Source organism: Hyaena hyaena, unplaced genomic scaffold, assembly GCF_003009895.1.
Source record: "Hyaena hyaena isolate Hyena2069 unplaced genomic scaffold, ASM300989v1 scaffold_2389, whole genome shotgun sequence".
NCBI lineage: Eukaryota > Metazoa > Chordata > Mammalia > Carnivora > Hyaenidae > Hyaena > Hyaena hyaena.
Genome location: NW_024083023.1, coordinates 36,036 through 42,278, shown reverse-complemented (window position 1 = coordinate 42,278; position 6,243 = coordinate 36,036). Strand labels below are relative to the sequence as shown.

The following is a 6,243-nucleotide window of genomic DNA, read 5'->3' as shown; positions in this document are numbered from 1 at the left end:
CGAGGTAGACTAACCACAGTTGGCTCCAATTATAGCCATTAACCTGGGAAATGAATGAGTGAGAAGCCCTCACATCTACTAGGCAGAGGAACAGAGAGAGTTAACATCCCCTTCAGTCTGATTTTACCTCAACCAGACCAATCAGGTCCCCTTCACGAGGTTTCTCCTGATATCGGCTGGGTTTGGGGGCCCTTCCCGATCAGTCACTCATTCCGGTGAGGCAGTGTTGCAAAGACAGACAAAGGGTTGGGGGTGCCCCCTCTAATGAGGAGACCAGTCAGATGCCAGTCCAGCCGTGTCCCAAAAGAACTTAAGGGATGTTTAGCTGTAGCGGTCTCAGCTTCAGATACTATTCCAATGCCACCATAGACTGTATGCCGTTCACCACAGAATCGCAGTCAGGCCCACTCAGACTCCGTAGACTTTTTGGGACCTTAAGGATGCTCACCCATGGAGCCACACAATCGAACCCAGCAGGCAAGCCAAACCGAATTGCACATTCACACTTACGTACATACCAGAGGTTATTATATTCCCTCCCACAGAATTCCTACAGATAAGACTAAAAACAATGACAATGACAAACAGGACAAAACAGATACAGAAGTGGCCACAAAACAGGTTTATGGGTTTACTGAAGGGCCAACCGACGCCTCGGTGTGCCCTGGGGTGGGAAATAGCTGCGTCCAACCTTCCACTTAATCCCCCATACTGAAGCACATGTGCATTTAGAATTCAGATGATAAACCAATTTACCTCATTTTTTCCTAATAACAAAAATGGAAGTATTCCATGGACTATTGGAAGGTTTGGTATGTCCTTCTTTAAACTGTCGTTCCATAAGTTGTATTGCTGCTATTGTTTAAGAAGTGTCATTGTTCTACCCAAAGAGGAGTATCTGACTTCCAAATTATTGGGTCAGCAGCAAAAGGAACAGTGGCCCCTTCCACAAGTTTGGCTAGCAATCCCTTTTTTGTCCACTTTGGATTTTATATTTATGGGAGTTATTATACCCTGTTGTGTTTGCTCCAACCTTTTGTTGGGATGAAGCCACATTTGTAATATCTGACTAGCGACCTTGTCATCTGGGGTGTAAAGTAACATTTCCATTTGGGATAAAATGTCTCATCCCCATAAAGAAAAAGGGATGGAAGAAATAATATAAGGACAAAAAGTTCCTGAATTGTGCTCCTCATCTGACCATTTTAGGATTTAAGAACGTTTTGCCACATTAGAAGCCTGTCCTATACCCACAAGAGTAGCAGGAGCATTCTGAGTTGGCCAAGCTGAGGGCCAATATTTTCCTGCAATGCAGGAGACATCTGCTCCAGTGTCTAAAAGTCCTTGAATAGGAATTCCCTGAATCTGCAATACTTTTGTGGGCCTAGAGGCTTTAATCTCCTGTATCCAAAAGGCCTTATCACTAGTGCCAAAGCCTCCTTCTCCTCTGGGGGCATTAGTGGCATCTTTCCTATGTGATAATAAGGCAATAATAGTAACTGGGCAATTCTCTGATCCCTAAAAATTTGCTTGGTGGAAGGAGAAGAGACCAGCACACACATCAGGCTCAGCACTGATGAGTGATATCCAAAAAATTAATACTGAATCCAATATCATGAAGCTCAACTTCTATGTCTTTGTCATAAATTTTGTCATTTTCCCTCTTACATTTGGGGGTTTGGTCAATTTTGTGTCAATTTCTGCAGAGGGTATAAAGTAAGGGTCCAACTTCATTCTTTTGTATGTGGATATTCAATTTCCCCATTATTTGTTGAAAGAGCATTCATTTCCTATTGAAATGTGGTGGCAACCCTATATGACTTTTTAAAAATCAATTCATAAGACATCTTATTTTAAGATCTCTGAATAAACAGAAGCTCTTCTTCCTCAAACACACTTGAGGCTGAAGTTCTTTTTATTTTTTTAAGTTCATTCATGTATTTTGAGAAAGAGAGGGAAAGAGAGAACTCCCAAGGAGGCTCCACACTGCCAGTGCAGAGCCTGACATGGGGCTTGAACCCACGGACCATGAGATCATGACCTGAGCCAAAATCAAGAGTTAGACGTTTAATTGACTGTGCCACCTAGGCGCCTCAAGGCTGAAGTTCTTATGTGGTTAATAAAGTACATTGCATTGAAAAGCCTAGAGGCTCACAAAAATTTTTTTCTGTTTGGGGCGCCTGAGTGGCTCAGTTGGTTAAGTGTCTGACTCTGGCTCAGGTCATGATCTCGCGGTTTGTGATTTTGAGCCCCACATCAGGCTCAGCACTGATGGCTGAGAGCCTGGAGGCTGCTTCGGATTCTGTCTCCCTCTCTGTCTGCCCCCACCCCGTTCACACTGTCTGTATCTCTCAAATATAAATATTTAAAAATTATTTAAAAAATTCTCTGTTTAATAAAAATACTTAATGCTTCTCAAAAGTATAAAATAGAGTAGGAATGGCAGTACAGTACAAAGTAGTCTCTCCTCGCTTATTTCTTTTACATCTTTCTACATTTCATACACACATTAAAAAACTTACCAGTACATCAACTTAGAGAGCTCTGCAAGTTTTCCTCTGGTGGTGCCTTCATTCCCTGGATGTAAAGTTTACTTTGAAAACAGACAATGGGAGGAAATCTACAGGTAGGTTCTGGAGTGGGCTTCCAGTCTTACTTTGCACATCAATCATTCAAAATTTATAGCTGCAGAATATTCTCAAGTCATGAACAACTAAGTGTCTGTCGATCTTGGCTGACTATGCCAGTAAGGAGAATCTTCCTTCAAAGGTATTTTTAGGGAAAATTTTTGTTTCTATGTTTCCTTTTAAATTTGAGAAAACTTTTCCCTTTTATTTGGCCTCTGTTCCACCTGCTGCACCTTCGGAGCCATGTTAGCTTTTCGATCCTCTTGGCTATGTTTCCATGGAGCACTCTCACTATTTTCCTCTATAGTATCCTGCATTAAAATTTTTTAAACATTTATTTACTATTAAGAAACAGAGAGAGACAGAGTATGAGCATGGAAGGGACAGAGAGAGGGGGAGACATAGAATCCAAAGCAAGCTCCAGGCTCTGAGCTGTCAGCTCAGAAATAGGGCTCAAACCCACAACCCCTGAGATCATGACCTGAGCTGAATTAGGACACTTAACCGACTGAGCCGTCCAGGCACCCTTCTAGTATTCTGCATTTTAGAGGATAGTCCTGTATACTTGTCACCTGTCAGTTTTTCTTCTAGGCCTATCCTATTCCCACTGTATTTTTCATTCATTATTTTGGTCGGTGAATGATCAAAAGCAGGACATAAGTCTTCCTTAGAAAGTTCTCTCCACCATTTCTGTATATTTGAATCTCCCCTTATAAATTCTGCCCCTTCTATAATAGTCACATATGAAAATCTAAGTTGATCTGGTGGCTGAATAAGCCCCATTCAGTATTTCCTCATATTTAGTAACAATTGTTTTGTGGTAACATCATCTCCTTTTTCCATCAGAAGGAGATAGGTATCTCCCAGAGAAAAAGGTGCTGACTGCCCAGCACCACTGCCACAGTGGATCACGGCAGGCTCGTGTTCAGGATTCAAGGACCCAGATTCTCTCACTTTAAGTAAGAAATTGAGATGAGCCTGGTGATTAACGGACTCCAAAATCTGCCCAGGTAGTATAATGACAGTGAGGCATTGCTCTGGTTTCACCGTTATTGATAATTTCCAATTGCAGTAGATGTACTGTGTAATAAGACTTCACATCTTCTCACAAGAACTTCACCCTGAATCCTGTTTCTTTAAACAGCATCTCTTTTAGGGATAATTCCTCCATCTTTTCATTTTGGCTAAGTTTCTGTCTGTCTTTTGCGTGTTTTAAAACCTCATGACATTTCCTGCACCTGAAAGTAATGCTGTATTCAAAAAGGATCATACACTGTCCAGGGCCTGGCACTTCAGGAAGTGTTTCTGATGTATGCTATGTAAACTCTGCTGTTACGTTTTGGCTGCTCTATCTACTGGTCAGTCCTCTCCAGAGCTCCTCCTTGTTTGCAGTGGGGAATGTTTGGACCTTTAACTAGATATGTCTTGATTTGTTTGTGTAAGTAAGCCTCGAAAAAATGGGGGGAAAGCCTGATCCCCAAGAACAAGAAAGAAAAAGAAAGGGAACAAAAAATGCCAAGCAAAGAATAAAAAACCATAAGGCTGATTCCAAAGAAAAAGAAAAGGAAATAAAGAAGGACAAGGAGGAGGGGAGCAGGGGAGGGGAAATGGAAGAAGAAGGAGAAGAAGAGAGGAAAAAAAAGAAAAAATAAAACAGCTTGATGAGAGAGAGAGAAGGAAATGAAAAAAACAAACAAGATTTTGCCTGATTCCAAAGAGAAAAAATAAAATAATAAAAAGTAAGCCTGGTCTTATTTCCACCAGAACTGCAGGTTTCATTTTGAAACACTTGATTTTCTGCACACTTGGTGCATGCACAGTGCTGACTATGCTAATCTGCAGGAGAGGTACACTGTTTTGCTGTGTTGACTCAGAGCAGTCTTGCCCTGGCAAATAAGCAGTTGCCAGGCATGGAAGTGAAGGTGGGGCAGGGTTTGGTGTAAGTGAATCCCACCTGCACTGGGGGCCACTGTGTTGCTCTCTGAAGTCCCACCATACTGATGTTGGTGGTGGGGGGTGGGGCTACCCCGATCTCTTCTCCTAGGGCCAGAGGTCTACACACACGCACGCACACACACACCGTGGTTCAGGCAGCCCTCACAGAATAGCGAGGGCTGTCGGTGCGCCCTGCACCACAACTCTCCTGCATTTTTTCTTTGGCCCACAGCTGGAATTCAACACCTGAAGTCTTAAAGAACCTGGCATGGCGTGGACCCACTCTCCTCCTCCAGGGTAGATCCTCTCCATGCTGTATGTAGAGACTCTCTACGCTGTCTGTGAGAAACAGTCCCATGCCTGCACAGTGTGCAGAACCTTTGGTTTAGCACTATTAAAAGAAGGAAGGGTTGTATTCCTTCTGGGTGCTGATGAAAGTCCTTTGGCTGACACCTGTGGGGTCTTTTATCCCTGGGGAGGCAATAACCCCTTTTCTAAAAGCACTCCAGGAAGGGGACTGTTCTCTTCCAGCGCACCCAGAGATTTCTACACTCCAGGGCTGGCTCCCTCCTCCCCAGAAGCATGCCACAATCCCCTCCAGAGAAAGTCATACACTTCCAGAACCTCAGAGTTTGAGCTCCAAACACTGTTTGAAAAAACAAAACAAAACAAAACAAAAAACAAATAAAAACAACAAACAAAAACAAAACAAAAAAACCTGCAGACACTCAGTACTTATTGCTCTCCAGTCTGTGGCCCAGAGAGGTTTTCCTCTCATGCAAACTTGATGCTACACTTTCTCAACACCCCCCTCTCTCTCCCTTTTGTCTCTCCACATAAAGGGTTCCCTCCCCTTCACAGCACCATTTTCCTCTCCTCCAGTTCACATCCACACACCTTGAACCTGCCTCACTGTCTCCCTCCAACTGTGAAAATCCTTTTGCCACTCCACAGATATATTGTTCCATGGGATATTACCTCAATATAGCTGTGTTTGAGGGATGAGGAAAGCCCAGAGTGCCCCTACTTCTGCATCTTAAATCCTCTCTTTCCTGGTTGTCTTTTGTTGGCCAGTACCACACGTCTTTCACCAATTCCTTCCACACAACCCAGTTTAGCATCATAGCTGCTTTAGTGGTTTGCTGCCAAACCATGGGCCAGAAGTGGAACCTGTGTTAGGAAGTGAATGCTGTGTGAAGATGTAACTCCCTTGCACCTCTTCTATGTCAACTAATCTGGTGTAAATATAATCATTTTCAGCGTTTTGCAGTTTAACACGACTGTGATCATATGCGCTTGCATCTCTATATTTGTTTCAATTTCTGTGTTCTGGAAATGTGACCACTCTATGAGGATAGTCATGGGACTCATCGCAAATTTTGATACAGCTGCTGCCAGCAATTCTGAGCATCCAATTCCTCTAACCCCTACTCAGTGGAGGCAGACACAGAGGCAGGAGCAAGCTGGTATGAACAGGCCTGTGCCAGTGGAGAGGTTCAGGCCCCCATTATCCCAGAAGCATAAAAAATTTTAATGTACCGGGGCGCCCGGGTGGCTTAGTCGGTTAAGCGTCCGACTTTCGCTTGGGTCATGATCTCGCGGTTCGTGGGTTCGGGCCCCGCGTCGGGCTCTGTGCTGACTGCCAGCCCAGAGCCTGGAGCCTATTTCAGAGTCTGTATCT

General features: G+C 43.6%; 1 pseudogene; it reads right to left on the bottom strand.

Annotated features, from left to right (window-relative positions):
* Positions 1-1,250: 1,250 nt before the first annotated feature.
* LOC120227478 lies at positions 1,251-5,989 on the bottom strand (annotated as a pseudogene).
* Between the last annotated feature and the right edge of the window lie 254 nt (positions 5,990-6,243).